Raw genomic sequence first — 22,560 nt, 5'->3', positions numbered from 1 at the left:
TATGAAGCCATCCGTATGAAGAAAAGCATAGAGAGCATTTAGGCCATAAATACACCTTAAGAAAGTCATCGAGGAAGTTATAGAGGACACTAAGGTGGGAAAGTGTTCGGAAACACTTTATGGAAGAGCTTCGGATGCTTTCCTGGCTATATACGTTTTGGAAAGTTCTCTGCATACAGAAGACTTTTGGATGGTCTTATATATAGAAGATTTTTAGAAGTGAAAGGACACCATATCGACGCCTCCAAACAATAGTATGCTAAGTCGACTTAGCATGTTTTCAAGTTCTTTACATTTTTATATTTAACGTCCTTTAACTTAAATTCTGTCAAATTTTGGTAATAATCGGACAATCCGAACAGAAGTTATAAGCAAATATGTACATAGCATAGTACTGAAGGTCAAAGAAATTTCCAAACTTTTAGAGCTTGTCCTGCAAAACTTACTGTTCAGAATTAGCAAACTATTATTTGGAGGTGTTGAACGTCCTTTAACTTACATTCTGTCAAATTTTGGTAATGATCGGTCAATCCGAACAGAAGTTATAAACAAATACTGACTTAGCATAGTACTGAAGTTCAAAAAAATTTCCACACTTTGAGAGCTTCTCCTGCAAAACTCACTTTTTAGACTTAGCATACTATTATTTGGAGGTGTCGATATGTCTATAGATCAAATTTACAGGAACTTTTGTCTAACATCCAACTTTTAAATTTCGTGTTTTTCTATACTCGTAATGTACGTTTGGTAATATTATCAATATATTTCCCCTTCCATAACTTCTTTTTACTTATGATTATATGCATATGACTATCATTTGTATTCAAGAAATAATACATCTGATAGGAAGCCTATAAATAGTTGTCCATAGATGGAGTTTCTTTTGAATTGTAGTTTGAAAATTTTCATATAAACCGTAAAAAAATTGTTTGTTTTTCTTTTGTTGTGGTACAGCTTATAGCGGATTTTTCTTATCCTTTGTGCTAAAATACGATCAGAAGGCCTTTTGTTTACACACATATGACATGGTATATCAAAAACGGGTAGGAATCATATTTATTTCTCAATCCATAAATATAAACTTATGCATGTGTGCAGGTTGTTTGAATTATATATTATATTGAAATTCAAATGTTGTTACAAACATAACTAACGCTCTGGTAACAGTGGATGAACTTTCTGACATAATGTCAAATGGGAAGTACCTTCCACCAATGAGTCTTTATACACTATTACAAACTGGTCAAATATACAACAATGAAAATGACTTACTATTTTACCATCGCAGATATGGTACATTCAACTTTGATAATACAGTATATAATACTGTTCAGTAATCCAATGATCTGTATAAATTTTTTATTTATTTTTAGTTGTAGGGTCATAGACAATTAGATGTAAGTAGTTGTAAGAGAAAAAAATAATACAAAAGCGCATTGGTTTTACCCATTTTTTCCAATGCTATTAAATACAAAAGACTTTAAAATATATCTAAAACATCCATAAAGGTTGGCTGGCCTTGCCTATTTATAAAAAGTAAATGTAAAATCTCTAGAAAAACTTTATGTGTTAGAGTATTTGTATCTAAAACTAGCATGTAAGAAATTACAAACTATGTAAACTGAATTGAATATGGGAAATAAAATCAAAATCAAAAATCAAAATGTTGTTACAATTATGATATACCTTCACAAAGGTATACTGTATGTACATACGTATCTAGAAATTCAGCTAATAAAAAAGAGACAATGAAGTTCAATTCAATTGTAATATAATTTTCCAGGATATGCTAATAAAAGGATGAAAATAAGGTGCACAAAATAGAAATTTTACTTTTTATATTCATTCAACATACATGTAAGAGGAAACATTTTTTCACGATGTTTCTGAAACGTTGCAGTGAAACTTTGAAAAACTTCTGAACATGAATATGAGGAAAAATTAATTGGCCATATTTAGCGTGCCAATTATTCATTAACATTATAAGAAAAACTATGTCAATATTTTTCTATAAAATTTATTAGCGTTTTCCTAATTATGATGTCTAATGATTTGTTTATAAAGGTGTGAATTATTACCGAACTAAACCCTCCCTTGCTTATTTGGGCACAACACGTGCAAACATGCCACAATAAAACGGAAGTGTTTGTGTTGAAAAAATACGATATTAAAAAGAAAACTATACCTTTCCTTGCTGTTCATATAACTTCAACAATCGAATGGGTAGTCGATGCCGTTAAAAGCTTACAGATCAAAGTCGGTAAAAGAGTAGTTACATTTTTGGAATATTTTACTTGGAAATCCTTTTCTTTAAATTGAAAAAATATCCCCATTTTACAATATATTAAAAGGATGTCGCTTATTCTTTAATTCTCCTTTGACTGTATTTTGAGCAACTCAATAAAGTAATAATAAAATCCGAAGCAAAATTATATTTATTAATCCCTCTAAACAACTCGAGACAGCAGCAATCGTATAAGTCTTAAAATTAATTACTTTTTATCTTCTGCCCTGAATTTTTTTATAAGAAATAAAATAAATCAAATTATTACTATTTTTTTTTTTTGAAATTTCGCCTGTTAGGGCGAAGATCATTTTTAATGATTTTTTTATTAATTTTCTCATTTAGAGTTAATGTTGCGAATGTGGATTTTTCAAAATCACACTCGTCTGTATATGGTGAGTTAATAAATCTTCCGAATTTTTTTTAATGTTAACTAGCATAGTATAGGATTCATTGTGGTATGATCTTACCAAAGGCAAATGTGTGTGTGTGTTTGTTTGTATGAATTTGGGAGAGTTACAATAATCTTCACACTGTCAAATATATAAATGCATAAAATAAACATTACAAAGAAATATCTAAAATTATGTTGGTGGTATAAATGCATCCCTTGTGGCCAGAGTTAAACAGGAGAAACATGTGACATAAGACGAAAAATAAAAGAAACAATGTAGTAGCTTCAAATGACTTGGTTGGCTGGCTCGCTTGTTCATAACAAATGCAAAATGAAATTTAATCCACACTGTCTGCCATGCTGTTACATCTGACATTAACACTAATGTTGAGACCTTAAGGGCCACAATGAATTAAAGAAATAAAAAAGAATGGAAAAAATAATTAAAATTTATTTTTATATGTATTCTTTAGCGCTTAAGTGAATTTAGCAATACGAATGCATCGGATACAAGCAAGCGGAAGAAATTACAGAATATACTAACATAAGCTTATCATACCCTGGAATGGTAAGTCTTTTTTTAATTCCCCTTTAAAATTCCGTGTGAATCGATCATTATTGCATTACTTTTTACCAAAGGTACAATAAAAATTTCATATCTCGTACAGCATTGTAATTTGCACAATTTAAAACAAGTGAGCAAAGTCTATAGTCGGGACGGGGCCGACCATGTGATACCCTACACCACTACCCCTGTGCATAAGATTTTCACTGGTAAACATTTCTTTTAGGGAATATAATCCGACTACCACCAAAAATAATATGCCTCTTTCTCTCTGGGACCCCCATAAGCAACCAAAATTTCGTGACCATCCGATCAAAATCACGACCTGTAGCTTGATTGCAAAAAATGGAAGAATTGGATGCATTACCGACTGTTGTGGTATCTCCCTTGTTTGACCACCTTCGCCCACCTGCTTTACACCAATGTAAAGGTAATATCTTCTTCCATTGACAGGCTTTGCCGTTGGAATACCCCTACAAGAAGCCGATATATTCACAAAGAATAAAACTTTGAATTTGTCTCCAAAATGAGTTTTTCCCCCTTTCCGACCCCTAAATATTATCTATCAACAAAATCAATAGACTTCTTCCTCTAAGGAGCCCCCATCTAACCCGAAAATTTCGTCACAACCGATCAAAATTCCAACTTGTAGCGTGATTACAAAAATGGAAAAAATGGGTATATTACTGAATTTTGCAATATCTCGGTTTGCTCACTTACGCCAACATACTTTGCATCAATATAAACGAGATATTTTCTTCTTCCATTGACGGGTATTCCTTTTGGAATACTCCAACCAAACTAAATAGACTTCTTCCTCTGTGGGACCCGCCAACTCCCAAAAAATTCTTGACGATCCGATCAAAATTGCGACCTGTAGCGTGATTACAAAAAAATCGGAAAATCGGATGCATTATCGACTATTCCCATATCTCTGCTATTTGACCACCTACGACAACCTGCTTTACATCCTTGTAAAGGTGATATTTTCTACTTTCCTTGCCAGGTTTTGCTTTAGATATACCCCTTAAAGAAACAGAGATATTGGCTTTGAAATAAAACGTTGACCTTTCTCCAAATAAGTGTTTGCCCATTCCGACCCCTGAATATTATCCGACCATCACCAATCGGCTTCTTTCTCTGTGAGACCCCCATTAACGCTCAAATTTTTGTGACGATCCGATCAAAATTGCGACCTGTAGCGTGATTTCCAAAAAAATAGAAAAATGGTATGTATTACCGACTATTGCGATATCTCCGTTATTTGGTTACCTACGCCGACCTAGTTTGCATCGTTGTAAAGACGGGATCTTCTACTTTTATAGTCAGACTTTGCTTTTGGAAAGTTTTCAACCAAAGCTGTGATATTCGTCAATATAATTAAAATCGCAAAAATGAAAATTGGGGTTTTATTTGCGACTATTGTGATATCTTCGTTGTTTGATCACCTACGAGCACCTGCTTTACATCACTAGAAAGGTGATATTTTCTACTTTCATCGTCAGGTTTTGCTTTTGGTATACCCCATATAGAAGTGAATTTTTCGCTTTGGAAAAAAACTTTGTTTTTTTATCCACCTAATTTTTTGCCCTTTCCAACCCCTAAATATTATCCGACCATCACCAAAATCAATAGGCTTCTTCCCCTCCGGGACCCCTATCAACATGCAAAATTTCGTGACGATCCGATCAAAATTGCGACCTGTAGCGTGATTACAAGGTTTACATGGACAGACGGACGGACGGACTGACGGACGGACACACATAGCCAGATCGACTCAGCTCGTCGAGACATTCATTTTGGTATATATACCCTGTAGGAAATGTCAATAGTGAATCTATACTGACTTACTACTGACATTGTCAACAGTACTACTGACAAACTGTAGACAACTAATGTAATTTCCTATAGACATTTTGTATGAACGTGTCATTCGAAAGTCAGTACTGACAATGGAACTAGTATGTCAATAGTAAGTCAGTAGTTCCTGAGGAACCATGTGTTGACATTGGAGGTAGTGAGTCAGTATAGACATTGGAGGTAGTAAGTCAGTATAGACATTGGAGGTAGTAAGTCAGTATAGACATTGGAGGTAGTGAGTCAGTATAGACAATGGAGGTAGTGAGTCAATAGTACCAGATTTTCAATATTAAATTGTTTAGCTTATTTGGAACCTTTCATAGATAAAACAGCTATATAGTACGTTTAATAAGGAGATGAAGCTACACATTTGACTAAATACTATATTTCATTAAAGAATAAAACAAATAATATTGAAAATGCTAAAAATGTACTAATTGTGTATTACAGTATTTTTATCTTTTTAAATGGCTAAGCCAAAGATTCAACATAAGTAAAAATTGGTAAATAAAGACAATGTTTTCAAGGCTGCTTAAACATTTGAACATATAAATAATAAAAAACGTTTTCGTTTTATTTTCTTGGCCAAGTCGCACCAATGACTTGTCTGCTTAAAATAGTTCTTCTTCTGTTGCACTTAACGTTTTATCAGGCGATTCGCTGAATGTTGATATAACATCTAGGAATTGGAAAGAATAAACATGTATAAATAAACACAAATAAAAAATATGTCCTTAAATTTGCTTGCCTATTACAGCTGTATAACATTGGCAAAATCTCACAATCGATTTTTGCCAAATAATTCTTCAACATTATAATTCATTTGGTCTGTTCCAGAACTGCAAGAATCTACTAATTTTTAATATTTTTTCCGATAACATAAAGGAAAAAATGTTATCGTAGTAAAAATTAGTAGCTTTTTGCAATTTCTGGAACAGAGCAATTATTATGTTTAGTTGCATTCAGCATTTCCAGCGAGACGGGACAATATATACATCAGGCTCCACAATCTTCTCTAAAGGTTCCACATAATGTCTAATTGTCGAAATTTCACCACAAATGTTGTTAGTCGCCTCAGAATTCGTAATTTACTATAGAATTTTTTATTTTTCACATGTCTTTTATATTTTCTTTTGCTCATACTTGTTGTTGAAATTATATGCTTTAAGTTTTCACGACATTTTATAGATTGTTACAAAAACACTTTTTTCACCAACCGCAAAAATTATTTTACGCCAAACAATTAAGAAAATTAAAAAAAGATGCTTCGTTAGGCTATCATCTGTCAATATACTCAATGCTTCTTCTTATTAAGGTAAAGGTATCAATAGTTGACAACCTGGTGACAAAGTGTTGACTTTGTCACCATATTAGTAGACAAAGTGACGACATGTCAACACATGACCCCACACTTCCTACAGGGTAAGTATGGGTCTACGACCATTATTTCGATGCGTTACAAACTTTTTGTCCAAAATCAACTTATAATACCCTACCCACAGTGGTGTAGGGTATAAAAATGGGAATTTCTCTATTATGATTAAAAAACTTTTCTATAATGATTGCGAAATATAGTTCTTTACACACAAACCAAAACGACAAAGGAACCTACTTATGTATGTGTTAGACAGTAGTTCCATTATCTAATATTTACATTGACATAATTTTCATCAATGAAGACGTCAAAAGATGGTTTTGACCCACAGGAAATAAACTATGCACCAAAAACTATAGTTAGATATTTTTTCAGCAACCAATTATAGTCAATTTCACCCGCTAAATACTATCCAAAGTTATTGGCATTTTCTTTGCCAAATCTCTTATCTCGTCCAAAATGTTGTCAGTATTAAACTATATCTGCGATATCTAGCTTGATTATTTTTACATTTCCCACAATTAAGGCTGTTATCTGACCATGTACATCAACCTAATTGGCTTCAATGGAAAGGTCTAGAGTTCCTCTTCTGAATATAACTTACGTGTGTGGAACATATCTCCCAGGAGTAAAGTTAAAATCATTATACTAAAAACTTTGCCAATATTCAAACAAAAGTTATGGTCCATTTAACCCGCTGAATATTATCTGATTATCACGCTAAATTACAATCTACATCTTTGTCGTAAAACCAAACCTTACATAAAACTTCGCGCCGATCAGACTACCATTACGACTTACAGAGCCGCTACAAAATTAGATAAAAATTTTGTCTTTGGTCCATTTCAGACACTAAATATTTTACGATCATCACCAATAACTACAGGCGTCTATTTTGAAAGAAGGATACCCATAGTAAACTATTATAGCAAACTATCGATATACGCAGCATTTGATAGTTTCGATACTTCCATTAAAACTATCGATAACCATCGATTCTACCCCACTTATATAACTGAATTTTTCCCACATTGGAAAAACTCATATCATGTAGTCTATAGCAGTGCAGTATTAGTGGTCTAGATGTCCTGACTACAATGAAATATTGACATTTGAGATTATTGATGAATATGTACTTTGTAATGGATTTGACAATTTAAATCCACTGAATTTACCAAATTCTCTCCGTATATGGTTTCGGGGTTTGAACCCATGCCCTTCACAAACACATGAAAAAGGGTTTATGGAAATTATACCATAATTCAAAGTTGCGTTTAAGGTCTCATTCGAAACAAATAGCATCTATAGAGTTCTAATATAGGAGTTCTGGACTTGTTTGTTTTTCTCTTTCGATAAAAAGCCAATAGAATACCAGATTCCTGTGTTCTGTAAATCTGGAGACGAGTGTTGTAGTCTTCGGCTAACTGCAACCCCACATTAGTGACGGCTACAATACAGTGCGTCACCTAACAGTGTTGCTGTCTCTACAAGTATTCAGTTCCATTTCCGGAAAGTAGGGAATGTGTCCTAGGATTTTTCCATTACATCTGCCAGTGCTTAAACCCAAAGTTCTCTTTAAAAAATCTACCCATTCAAGGTGCAGATTTGCTCATCATGATCCATAAATATTGCGGTAATTATGAGAAACCAATGGACACTGGTATGATGAGAAAGGAATCCTTGTTTGCATTATGTTACTAATTAACCTTATTTAGCGTGCCAATAATTCATTAACGGTTTTAGAAAATGTATGTCAATATTTTCTTACAAAAATTATCAGCGATTTTCTAAATATGATGTGTATAATAATGATTTGTTTACAAAGGTGTGAATTATTACAGCACTAAGACCACCCTTGTTTTTTGAGGACACACCATAAGGAAACGGAAGTTTTTGTGTTGAAAAAAATATGATATTAAACAAAAATATGTATATTTCCTTGGCGGACATGTAACTTCAACAGTCGATAGTGCAGAATGTGCGGTAAATGATTTTTAAAAATTGTTTTTAAATATTTTGAAGTTTCTACATGAAAACGTGTTCACATTTTATTACATGTTTAAAGGGCGTCATTTATACATTAATTTAATTTCGCTTGACTTATAAGACTTTATGTTGCGAATGTTGCGAAAATAACAACTGTTTAGGGTGCCTTAGTAAATCTTTCGAATTTCCTAACGTTAAGTAGATTTCTGGTACTAATTTACCAAGGGCAAATGTATATGCATGAATGTGGGAGTATACAATAATCTTCACATTGTCAAACATGTAAGAACACCCACAACACAAATGTAAATTTATATCGGTGGAATGAATGTACATATCCTTTGTAGCCTAATTCAACACATATACTCGTATAGTGGCCAACCCATACCACTTTCGCTCTGGCCGTGTTAAAGAGAAAAAAAAACATGACTAAAGAAAGAAAAGAAAATGAAAAAAAAACAATGTAATAACTTGAATAGCTTGGTTAGCTGGTGTGTCGGTAAGAAATGCAAAGTGAAATATAATCTACATTGTCTACCATGCTGTTACATCTGACATTAACACTAATGTTGATACCTTTAGGGCCACAACGAATTGAAGAAATAAAAAAGGAATGAAAAAAAAAATAATTAAAATATTCTTTTATTTATTTTTTGCATTTAAGTGATTTTAGCCATACTCTACAAAATTTATAAGCATAAAGGTAAATACGAATGCCTCGGATAAAAGCAAGGAGAAGAAATTACAGAAAATTGCATCAGAAGCTTTTTATTTCCCTTACGACTTCTAACAAATTATTTTGTTAGAAACTCTAGCAAACACTTTATTGCAATTTACATCAGAGGAAAGGTCAGTAGTTTTTTCCCATATGTAGGCTACTTTGCGAAATATATATCGTCGGTGTCATGCATAAGTGTTCCATACGCCATTTGCCCATTTTGAGGTAATCGCATTTTAATGTTTCGCGTCACAACTGTGTGGAGCTGACTAAAGCAAATATTTATATTAATTTTCTCGTTTAGAGTTAAGCTTGATGATCGGAAATTATTTGCAAGTGAAAAAGGAAAGCCAAGGACTCGAACCCACATAGTCACCAAATTACGTTACCTGATTTCATTGGTGGTAAAGCAAATCTTGGGACGTATCGACTATGTAATGGCTTCTCTGTCCTAGAACTTATCGTTTTTCAAATGCAAATGTGTTTTGTACATTTCGACTAGAATCCGAAGATTTGCTTTACCACCAATGAAACCAGGTAACGTAATTTGGTGACTATTTGGTTCGAGTCCTTGGCTTTCTTTTTTCACGTGGAAATAATTTCCGATCATCAAGCTTAACTCTAAACGAGAAAATTAATAAAAAATCATTAAAAATGATCTTCGCCTTAACAGGCAAAATTTCAAAAAATATTTATATTTTGGACTTGAAATATTAATAATAGTATATAGAACATATTTGCAAAAATGTAGAGGAATATATATTGGAATATAAAACTTATAGAGATTTTCTTAAAAAAAGAATTTTTGTCGATTTGTTCCATATCCGCACTTATGACACAAATGTGAAATATTGTAAATCACATGGAACAAATTGACAAAAACATTTTCCAGTTTTGCCTCAATAAATTAAATACTTCTAAATCGAAAATTAAAATTCTGATTTTTGAAATGTTTTTTTAAACTAGTAAGTTTTTAAAATATTAATTTCATAACTGAAAAAAGTTTATGATTTCCCAGCGAGGCGTGGATATCTCGGAATCTAGAGCAGATAGGAGAAAGGCGACTAGAAATTCAGAAAGAGCACTCCGGATAACCCTAGAAACCACCTGTATCTCAAAAAGTCAAATATGGCGTATGGAACACTTAAGCATGACACCGACGATATGGCCTCAAGGAATTAAAATATCGACCAAAAATAAAATTTCGTGACTATTGATGTATAATTGCGACTTCTAGCGAGTTTATTATCAAACAAATAACGGAATATATTAGGCTGTAACTCTGTTATCTGATCATGCAATTGAAAGGTCAAGCGTTCCACTTTCAAGTATATCTGTCTTGTCTCACTATGTCCTCAAGGAATTAAAATATCGACCAAAAATAAAAGTTTTATATTTTTCATACAAAAGTAATGGTCCATTTCACCCGCTAAAGAATATCAGATCATAATTCAAAATTGTAGCCATATTTTTCGACCTATACTCTTACCCGGTGCAAAATTTCGTGACTATTGATGTATAATTGCGAATTCTAGCGAGTTTATTATTACACTACAAACAAATAACGCAATATATTAGGCTGTAACTCTGTTATCTGACCATGCACACCAACATAATTGGCATCAATTGAAAGGTCAAGCGTTCAACTTTCAAGTATATCTAACTTGTCTGGAATGGCACTTCCAGGAATTAAGATATAAGCTGTATATTAAAAATTTTCACAATTTCCACACAAAAGTTTTGGTCCATTTAACCCTCTAAATATTATCCGATCGCCATCTCAAATTGCAAGCTTCTCCTTTTTGATATACTCTTACCTTATTTAAAATTACGCGTTGATCGGACTATTATTGAGACCTACAGAGCCGCTAGAAAATTGGATAAATATTATGTTTTTGGTCCATTTCACCCGCTAAATAATTCACGATCATCACCAAAAGAATAGGGATCTATTCTGATCTGAACCCGACCTCCATACAAAATTTCGTGACGATCGGTCCATAATTGCGGCCTGAAGCGTGTTTACAATTTATAATGGACAGACGGACGGACGGACGAACGGACACACATCTCAAATTCGCTTTATCTCGTCGAGATATGAAGATTGGTATACCACATTGGGGGTCTCCGACGAATATTTCGCGGTGTTACATGAATTTTTACCAAAACAAACTTATAATACCCTTTCCACATTGTGGTATAGGGTATAAAAACAAATATTAAATATTCCCACTATTTTGTATTAAAAATGTTCAGTGATCATTTCGGAAATTACTCCCAAAATTTGATGAGAGTTGTGAGAGTTAATATTAACTTTAATTAACTTCTTGTTGGAGTCGAGCATAATTACCTAAAATTTTGTCTAAGTGCTAAAAGACAGCCGAAAATTCGAACACACACAACCACCATTATGTGAAGCAGCTCATCAGACATGTCGACTGTGGTGTGGCTTCTCTGTCATCGAACTTTACATTTCTCAAATGAAAGTTTGTTTTTTCCAGTGAGAAGCTTTTTCTCATTCAACCTGTAAGTAACACTCGTTTCATAAGTTTTTCAAGGCCGTGGGTTCCTTATTCACTTTCAAAAAATCTTAAGTCTTTAATTAAAATGAATATAATAGGCAAAATTTTCACATAAATAAAAATCAGCTTGAGCCTGGCTGGGGTTTGAACCCACGTCCTTGAAAAACATATGAAAAAAGCGTTATTACGGCGTGTTAGCGTTCAGTGTCAAACTCATAAATTCCGAAGACTGCGCTAAAGGTGTTTATCCCCAAATATGTTAAAATCAAATGCCCCTCCTGGGTCACCTGATAATTGCATTATGATGCGCATGACATTTCTCGAGGAAAATAGACTCCTTTTTCTGAATCTTTGCACCGCGAAGAAAATTTAATTTTTTTACCTCTGTGGGTGTAATGTCTCCAAGTTCATATTAAAAAAAAATCAGATAAATATGCTATAACACACAACTTATCCTGAGAATGTCACTGTGCACTGCCTGAAATTTGGTAATTTGAAGGGAAATTAAAAGAAAAATGAATAAGAAGCAATGATGAAAAAAATACCAGGAATTAATATCATAGTTGCAGCTGTTTTTCATTGTTATTTTCTTTAAAATCTTTCTTGGTTTTTACAACAGAAGGCTTTGTATATTTAAGTTTGTACTACAATTTTATGAAAATAGAATTACTGAAGAACAAGAGCAAAAAATAACAACAAAAGAAAGAAATTAAATCTAAACTTATGATGAATTCTGACTTTGGCATTTAATTCATTCTTTATACACCTTAGAAAACGGTTGAGGTTTCAATATTGTGCTCATATCTTTCGGCCTACATTTAATGAACAACATTATTCAATGGTTAAACCACAAATTAATCATTCGTTGTTGTTAGACCACTAATTACAATTTTATTCATTCCTTTAAGTGGTTTAATTAAAACAAACCTTTTGAGTTGTATTTCGCTTGGGCGTGGCCTATCTGGCATGTTGTACAACAAATACAAAGGTTTTATGTTACACTAAACGTGTGTGGTTTCATATAGGCATTACAATAACAAGTTAATTTGTCACAATTATAATAAATTTTATTGTTTTACACTTGATTTCTCTTCGAGCTCTCAAATAACGGGGGTAATCATTTATTAAAATTGTAGATAATAAAGAATTTTGCAATGAATATACATACTTTTTCTTAAATACATTCGCTTTAAGATATAAGATGTCAATTACAGAGAAACTCAAGGTCAAAATTAAAAATTTGAATTTTTTCACATTTTGCATCAAAATATGAGTGTTCTGAGATTTTCAAATGTTCGAAATATATATTAAGCAACCATAAAATACAAAAAAGAATAAAAAAATGGAAAAAAAAATTTCAAAAGTGCACGGAGGGAAAAATGTCTTTCTAATTGAAACGCATGGAAATAAGCAACAACACACACATATGTAGGTACATAAAATTTTCAAAGAAATACATAACAGAAGTTACACATTTAAAAAGAAATAAATATATAGAGACATCGATGAACGCTTCTCCTTAGTTGTCAAATAAAACACATTTTCCGTGTTGTTATGTTTGGCCAATTTTGATTTTTATATTTGTTGATATTTTTAGCTATTAGGCCTTTGATATTTCAAAAAAAATATATAAAATTATTTATAATAAAAAAAACAGAAATTTATTGCTTTTTCATCCCGACTTTTGGCGACTTTTTCAAGGGAATTCGTAATAATAATTTACTAGAAGCGTTACATTAATTTTATATTGAATAACCATATAAGACTTAAAACTATTATTACAGCTCGATTACATTAGTACAATTCCATAACTCGCGCTTATGCTGTCCGTATCTTCTTTTTCCTCAAAGTTGAAATCATCAGTGGGAAATCGGCATCTGGAATTAAATGATTATATAATGTAATAAATAGGTACATCCATATTTCAAACATGCATATGTATGTGTATGAAAAATGTATTGATGTAATTACCAATATTAAATGCGATATCTTCCTTGTCCAATAAAATATATCTTTATCAATTTTTGATTAAATTATAAAATGTATTGGACATTTAATTTACTAAAAAGCACCATTACTTTAAGAAAACACAAAACACTGATTTATTCACTCATATTACCGTCTTTACTCAACGATTGTATTTAGACAACTGAAAAAATAACCACATAATTAATTATTTTCTTTTCATCTTCGCTTGCTACGTTGATTAACAACAACAAAGCGCGAAACGCACGTGCTTGGCCAAAGCTTCTGCGTCTCTTATTACACCATACACACAGCCCTTTGTTATAAAACAGCATTCCGCATTCTTTAACATATCTTTAACAAATATCCTCTCTCCATCCATAAAAAGTATGTTCTAACATAAAAAATATAAATAAAATAACAAATAAAATCGAGATATGTTACAAAATGTTGCAAAAATATATTTGTTTGAACACAACAAATTATGTTTGGATCCAAGCATATATTTGTTTGCAACCAGTCCCAAACAATCATTTGTTTGGATCCAAACATATTTCTAAAATATATTTTTCTGCGTATGTATATGGACTGAAAGAGGACACTCTCTGGCTTCATTCTGTGAAAACAGAACTTTCAATATTTTTACTATCGAATCCCATATAGAAATTAACAATCGGTGACGACAAAAAAGTTGGGGGTTTGGTCACGAAAATCGATTCCTGAACCACTGTGCGGCGTTAACTTCGGCCGGGACGACCTTTTTATACCCTCCACCACCAGTTGTATTAAAGTAAATGAACAATTAGTTTCCTTTAGTTTATGAAAGTGATATGCTCTTCCACCACACTAACTGAAGAATATCGATTCATTCCCAAACATTTAAAATATCATTCCTGAGAATTGGAATTTAAACTTTTCTCTACAACCCTCCTTTATTCAAATATGTAATATCCTTCCATTGTACGACGCCATAAAACGTTAGAAATGAAATAGTGTCAAGTAAATCTTACCTGTAACAATAGCTGAAATATTATTTTCATATCTGTTTTTTTTTTAGTTTTTCGCTAAAAAAAAAAACAAATATAAGTCAACAAATACGCTGGCGTCAAAATGAATAGTTCTTTTTTTTTAAAAAATATGTTAAGTGCTTTGCAATAAAATGTATAATCGAAACGTGTAGAGAGTTTATAGTTACAATGAGGTAAAGAATGTATGCAAATACACTCTGCAGAAAACTAATAGATGATGGTGGCATATTTAGTTTCTAATACATATAGTATAAAACAGTGTTGGTAGTAGTTTAAAATTATACAACTAAAGAAATTGGAAATTAAAAATTCCTTATTTGCATAGTTATAAAATAAGTTAATAATCGACAACTGATGGTTTTAAGTTAGAACTACGTTTGCAAATTCAACTCTCTTACACTAAATGTATACTTCAGTTTGTTAATAGTTTTGCCTTTTATGATATTTCATTTGCAATATTCCACCTAATTGTTCTCTTTTTGTTTCCAGGACTTCTATAATATTTGATACATTTAGTGAATATTGGTAAGTATACATTTTAAACCAAAAAGATAACTATAAAAGAACAACATTACATTGTTGCTGTTCGGATGAGAGTAATATTTATGAGGGAACATTTAAAACAAAGGGCATTTTTATTATTTTCTATTAGAGAACATATCAGACAACTTTGTTATGAATATGTCAATTCATTTAAAACAATTTCGGTATTAAATGTATGTGTTGATAATTGTTGGCAATTAAAGCGATTTAGTTAACAAGAAAAACAACGATTGTGATACTATTTTCGAACATAAATTTAAATGTTTTGATTTTAAGGTCTTCTATAAAAACCAGCTGATCGTCTATGGGAAATCCCATTGCCCTCTTACTAAAATACCTATTAATCTTTCAAAAGGTATTCTATAAAACATCTAAAAGTCTTTTTCAACACAATCTTCTTCATCAAAACTTATTAGCCTTCTACAGAACATTTGTCCCGTAAGTCGAACTAAGAAACGATTTCCATTTTCAAATTTCTTTTACAATTTCGTTGAAAATTAATTTTAAAATTTTCTTCTGACTGCGAAAATCGTTTACCACGCTTTTTTTACCCTACACCACTATGTGGGAGGGTATTATATGTTGGTTTTGGCCAAAAACTTTGTAACGAATGTCTCGACGAGCTGAGTCGATCTGGCTATGTGTGTCCATCCGACCGTCTATCCATCTTAACTTTGTAATCACGCTACAGGTCGCAATTTTGGTAGGATCGTCTATTGCCTATTGAATGAACTATATGGAACTGTCTAGTTCACCACGCAGTTCCAATGGTCCACGTCATTTGTATGAACATACTGCTTATTCAAAATATCACACGTTAGATTTTATGACGTTATTCATACGTTTTGGAACTAGTACAGTGAACTAGGAACTATATTATACAACTTTACAAAAAACGTATTTGGAGAAAAAGTCAACGTCTTATTACAAAGCGAATATATCTGCCTCTATAAGATGTACACCAAAAGCAAAACCTGACAACGAAAGTAGAAAACATCACATTTACAATGATGTAGGTTGTCGTAGGTGGTCAAACAGCGGAGATATCGCAATAGTCGATTAATCCAACCAATCTTTTTAATTTCCAATTCAATTTTGCGATTGTCAAACAAGGGAGATAACACAATAGTACATAATGCAATTTTTCATTTTTTTTTTCGTAATCACGTCGCAATTTTTATCGGACAGTCACTTAATTTTGGTGACTAACGGGGGTTCCAGAGAAAAAGAAGCATATTAATTTTGGTGATAGAAAAGGTTATGCTCAGGGGTAATGGTGTAGGGTATCACATAGTGGGCGCCGTCGCGGCTATAGGGTTTGCTCACTTGTTTTCTTGATGTTCGGAAAATGAAGTCATTGCGTGCCAAGGCAGGGCTGTACGGCGGATGACGTTTTTCGGGTCAAAAAGGCGCTGCTTTGAATCTATGTTTGAGAGCTCGCATTGTCATTAGTATTCTCATGTTCGTTTTTCGAATATTTCCGAATACTTTAGGCAAACAAGTTGTAGTGTACCTCTTAGAATTAACCTTCCTATGTTGCTCAAGACGTATAGTCGGATCATGGTCAGTTTTGTCCAAGAAACAGGCGACCATTTGCTTCGAAGTGCTTCTTTCATGAACAACTTTCGTAGGATTTGGCTCGCCTTCGAAGATCCACAGGGTCGATGGCTGTTTCGTTTCGGGCTCATAAGCATAGGTCCAATATTTGTCGTCTGTGACGATCTTATAAACGTAACAACTTCTTTGCACCAATCGACTAGAGCCTCTTTTGAGCAATTTTTGAATTGTGCTGGATCTAACGAAAAAACCCATTTTTGCGGCTAGGTATTCATGCAATATCTTATGTTAGTTGGTAGAATTAATGCCCAAACTTTGTTTAAGATCGAACATGGCACAAAAGTTCAAAACTTTTCGCAGAAAAAGTGAGCACGTTGGTCCATACTTTGCACATCGTAATATTTCTCACAAAAGATCCATATTTTTCTTTATGTGCAGTTTAGGTTCTGTTATAAGATCCTTTGGAAATGTATACCGATGTTACTCCTTGTGGTCCTGTTTACAGCGATATTATGTTTCTCATGCGCAAGTCTATGCTTCCTTACGTAGTGGTGCAAAACCTCTAAGTTATACGGTAATAGACTGAAATGACATTTGGTCGCGATATAAGGAATGACCCGCAAAATAAGACCCACTTCCAAGAAGGACTATGTCGGTCTATTCTTTCTTCTTAACACATTTGAGCTTTAATTCAACATATTATTGTCGGCAAATTCATACTTCAAAAAAGGCCAACAAAATCAAAAACCCCCTAATACCTAATTCGGTTACAGGATTTCGGCTTCACAGCCGGCAAAGTCCATTGCGTTTTTTTAATTTCAAAAAAATTTCAGTCCGGATGTGAAGAAGGTGTCAAAACCTATGACCACTGAAACTTAAAATATTTGTAAAATTTTAATTTCTATCGTTCTATTCCGCAGAAACCTAAAACTGGAAGGGCATCGAAAGCTCAATTTTTGTTAATATTTGATATGTTTCGATTTGATTATTCGTATGATATTTTCCACGAGTTGGTGCAACACGAAAATTTGGTTTACGATTTAGTTCGAGGGTGTAAGATCGTTTAAACATGCTCATCTAAAGTTGGCATTTTAACGACTGAGAAGTTGTTGTGATTATCAATCTTATGATTATCAATCTTTTTTTATAAAAAAGAGTTATTAACCCCTTCGTTTGCGTTCAGGGTTACGACCACTTTTGTTATAAAATACCCAACAAAAACGGCAACTCTACACATATCTTTGAATCCTTATTCATATTTCACCACACGAGTTGTTCTCTTATTTCACCATAACATGCTCCTTTTTCACTACGACGATTCTCTTTATAATCTTCAACTGCGTTGAATCTCTCTTCATTTAACAAAAAAATCCGTATTTTTTATGTTGTTTCCCATTGCTATGACGTCAGCATCTGATACTTGACACTACGTTTTAAGCAAATTTTATATTCCCGATGCCAAGGACTGATAACAGCGCTTGGTGTAGACGTGTGCCATGGTTTTTATTTCAGTCTACTGCCGGATATTCTATAAATAACATTCCGTTTTGGTGCTCTCTCTCTTTCTCTTCGTCGTGTTTCACACATAAACAAAAACAAGACGGTGACAATTTTATTGGTGTGTCTGCATGTGGATAATGCCGCTTTCAATTATCCTTGCCCCAAACGAGTGAAAGAAAAATAAATGAAATAACTGTGGAATTTAAAAACGGGAAGAATCATATTCATTTAAACATATGGCAAAGCTTTTCAAAGTAAATCGTCAATTTAAAAAGAGAACCTATTTTGGAATTTATGTGGTATTAGTTTAGTGTTCTTTTTTAGACAGCCTGGATGTTGGTGGCAAAATCGTATAACGACGTCAGTGTGAATTACCGTTGTGTAGAAATATATGTATATTGCAACGCGCCAGTATTCTTTCATCTACACGTGCATGTGTCTTTATTTTGCGAAGTGTTCAAGTGTAAGTGTTAGTGTTAGTGAGTGCGTGTAGGTGTTTGTTTATATATTTTTCTTTGTGCCAAGTTTATATAAATCTAAAATGAAGGATTGTGGGTTCGTACGTATGTGTGATGGCGTATGTGGTGTGTTGTTGCCAGCTATGTTTACGTTTTTCCCCATAAGAAATGCCTATCGTCATGGGAGGGCGGGCCTTGAGCAATATAAATTACACACGCACACAATTTTTAAATTAAAATATTAATGATTTTTAAAGCGAAAAATTTACATACAAATTAATAATTGTTAGCAGTTCATAAAATCGGATTAACGAGGTTATCGTTTGGAGTATAAATTGGGAATTAAGCGACAAATTCTGGATGTGGAATTTTGATATTATCGGAAAGTGGCTGTTGGAATTATTTCAGTAAAATATGTGAGGAGTTAAAAAAGAGATGTAAGTGGAACAAAGAGTTATAATGTTCACCGAACCATGATGGGACTAGTGGTGAATTGAGTTTTTACACTCCAAGATATCTTTTGATTTAACTGTCTTGTTTGTTATAGTTTCAATTGTTGTTTTGTTGTAAGTTAGGATGTGTACGGGGATTGGCTTCGTGATAGCGTTAGAGTAGTTCAGACACTCCGCAATCGTTTCGACTTCCGCCTGAAGGATCGGAGAAGGTTATTGTTTCCGTCTCTTTGATATAGAGACCTCTCTGATTTCTTTTCGGACTCTTCAGCCGGAGATTCTGTAGTCGGGCTCGAGCTCACTTTTTGGTCCTCTGCAAGCGCACTTTGTCGCCCTCTGCGAGTGTCTTAACGAGTTTTGTTCGGCACATCTGAAGGAGAGAAGCCAACCTGGGATCAATCACGCACCGAAGTAAAATGCAATATATTTCGGTATCATACTTACTTACTTAGCTGGCCTTTTACAGAACATTTGTTCCATAAGCCGAACTAAGAAAAAATCTCCAATCCTCTCTGTTTGCTGCTGTATTTTCCCAATCTGGGATATGTAGCTTACTGATATCTTGTTTCACTTGTTCGCTCCAACGAAGCTTTGGCCTTCCAGATCTGCGAGAACCTCCATGCGGCCCGTATTTATACGCCTTTTTAGCGGGTTCATCATCACTCATTCTTATAACATGGCCTAGCCATCGCAATCGTTGTATCTCGATTTGTTCAACTACATTGATGTCATTGTATAGTTGGTACAGCTCGTTGTTCATACGACGCCGATATTCGCCGTCAACACAGATTGGCCCGTAGATCTTTCGAAGAATTTTTCTCTCAAACACACAAAGCACTGCCTTATCTGCTTGAGCAAGTACCCATGCTTCGGAACCATACATTAGCACGGGTAGTATCAGTGTTTTGTAAAGTGTTACTTTTGTTTGACGAGAGGTGGCTTTATTCCTAAACTGCTTACTCAGCCCAAAGTAGCATCTGTTGGCCAACACTATTCTTCTTCGTATTTCACAACTGATGTTATTTGTTGTGTTTATGGCGGTGCCGGGGTAGACGAAGTCCTTTACTACCTCAAAATTGTAGGTACCAACATTCACAAATGGTGCGGGGTTTGTGGAAATATTACGCGTCGATAACATCAACTTGGTTTTTTCGCCGTTTACTGCCAGACCAACATTAGCAGATTCTCTTTCGACTTTTGCAAAGGTGTCAGTTACTTCCTTTACCGATCGACCCATGATGTCAATGTCGTCGGCATAAGCCAGTAACATATGGCTGTTCGTGTATATCGTTCCATTTCTTTTGACCTTCGCGTTTCGTATGACCTTTTCCAGCAGGATGTTGAATAGATCACACGACAGGCTGACTCCTTGTCTGAAACCTCTTTTGGTAATAAACTCTTCGGAGAGGTTCTTTCCTATTTTAACTGAGGATCTCTTCTCAGTTAGTGTTATTCTACAAAGCCGAGTGAGCTTTGCAGGAATACCAAAATCAGACATGGCTTGGAACACCTTTGAACGTATTGGGCTGTCGAATTCTGCTTTATAATCGACGAAAAGATGGAAGGTGTCGATCTGCATTTCTTGGGTCTTTTCCAGGATTTGTCTCAAGGTAAATATCTGGTCAATGGTGGATTTCCAGGTCTAAATCCGCACTGATAGGGTCCAATAATTTCATTGACCATAGGCTTTAGTCTCTCACACAATATGCCAGATACTATCTTATATGCAATAGGGAGCAGACTTATGCCCCTGTAATTGGACCACACAGTCTTATCACCCTTCTTGTGGACTGGACATAGGATGCTTACGTTCCAATCGTCGGGTACGCGTTCTTCCTGCCAGATGGTGCTAACTAGCTGATGCATACACCTTATCAGCGTGTCGCCTCCGGTTTTGAACAGCTCGGCTGGTAGGCCATCTGCTCCTGCCGCCTTATTATTCTTTAGCCGGTTTATTGCTGTCCTTACCTCATCTTGGCTGGGCGGTATACATTCAATACCATCTTCTGGGATTGGATCTGTGGTATCTTCGCCGTCTTCACTGCTATCGGATACCAACAGTTTGGAAAAATGTTCTTTCCATATCCTGAGCACACTATCTGTATCAGTTACCAAATTACCTTGTTGGTCTCTACAGGAGGATATGCCTGTACCAAAGCCATCAGTTTGATGCTTCACTCTTTGGTAGAATTTTCGGACTTCGTTCTGTCTCCTGTACATCTCTATTTGTTCACACTCCCTCTTTTCCATCTCTCTCTTTTTCCTGAGGAAAAGACGTTTCTCCTCTCTCCCGATACCTCTCTCGTGCGCTACGCGTTGCTACTGATTGTAAAGTAGCCCTATAAGCCGCATTTTTTTCTTCGGTAGCAGCATGGCACTCCTGGTCACACCATGGATTCTTTGGTGGAGGTCTCTGGTATCCAAGTACTGATTTTGCGGCAGTTTGCATGGAGTGGGCAATATTTTGCCATTGTGCTGATATGTTATCGGGACGAGAAGCGCTTTCATTAAGCAATTGGGTCAGTTGAGTGGAATATGCTGTGGCTATCTGTTGTGTTTGCAGCTTAGCGATGTCCAACTTTCGTGTTGTGTCTGTCCGTGATTTATTTGTAACGTTAAGACGGGTACGTACCTTTGCTGCAACGAGGTAATGGTCCGAATCTATGTTTGCTCCTCGGAACGATCGTACATCCAACACGCTCGATGAATGTCTTACATCTATCACAACGTGATCAATTTGATTTATTGTTCTTTGGCTGTCTCCAAGTGCCCTTATGAATATCGAGATGCTTAAATCTGGTACTGCTAACTACCATGTTTCTTGCAGCTGCAAAGTCTATCAGCCTCATACCATTGTCAGATGTTTCACTGTGGAGACTGAATTTCCCGACTGTTGGGCCAAAGATATTCTCCTTTCCAATTTTGGCATTAAAATCGCCTAAAACAATTTTAATGTCATGGGAAGGACAACGTCATATGTTTCTTCTAAGCGCTCGTAGAATATATCTTTGGTCTGTTCGTCCTTGTCTTCGGTTGGAGCATGAGCGCAGATAAAGCTGATGTTGAAGAATTTTGCTTTTAATCGAATTGTAGAAAGTCTTTCATTCACTGGGGTGAAGCTGGAGACCAGATGTTTTAACCTCTGACCAACTACAAAACCGCAACCAAACTCATGCTTTGTGTCATGGCAGCTCTAATACAGTGCATCACCTTTAGGTGTTGTTGTGACATCTTTCCCAGTCCATCGTATTTTCTGTATGGCAGTAATGTCGGCCTTGTACTTTTCAAGTACATCTGCCAGCGCATAAAGTGCACCTTCTCTATAAAGAGTGCGAACATTCCAGGTGCAGATT

At 34.4% G+C, this 22,560-nt stretch overlaps 1 protein-coding gene across 5 annotated transcripts in view; it reads left to right on the top strand.

Annotated features, from left to right (window-relative positions):
• Window positions 1-22,560, top strand: part of Liprin-gamma (liprin protein kazrin) — a 298,932-nt gene that overhangs the window by 109,675 nt on the left and 166,697 nt on the right. For 4 of the 5 annotated variants that reach the window (XM_073989565.1, XM_073989560.1, XM_073989562.1 and 1 more), the window contains exon 4: window positions 15,187-15,222. The gene's annotated coding sequence lies outside the window, so the exon portion shown is untranslated. Of the gene's footprint in view, window positions 1-15,186; window positions 15,223-18,307; window positions 18,761-22,560 lie in introns of those variants that run through there. The other variant, XM_073989564.1, reaches the window with a different exon arrangement.

This window comes from Musca autumnalis, unplaced genomic scaffold, assembly GCF_047663935.1.
Source record: "Musca autumnalis isolate F117 unplaced genomic scaffold, ASM4766393v1 scaffold_5, whole genome shotgun sequence".
Lineage (NCBI taxonomy): Eukaryota > Metazoa > Arthropoda > Insecta > Diptera > Muscidae > Musca > Musca autumnalis.
Note: the sequence above shows the minus strand (reverse complement) of the source record. Positions and strands in the feature narration are given on the sequence as shown.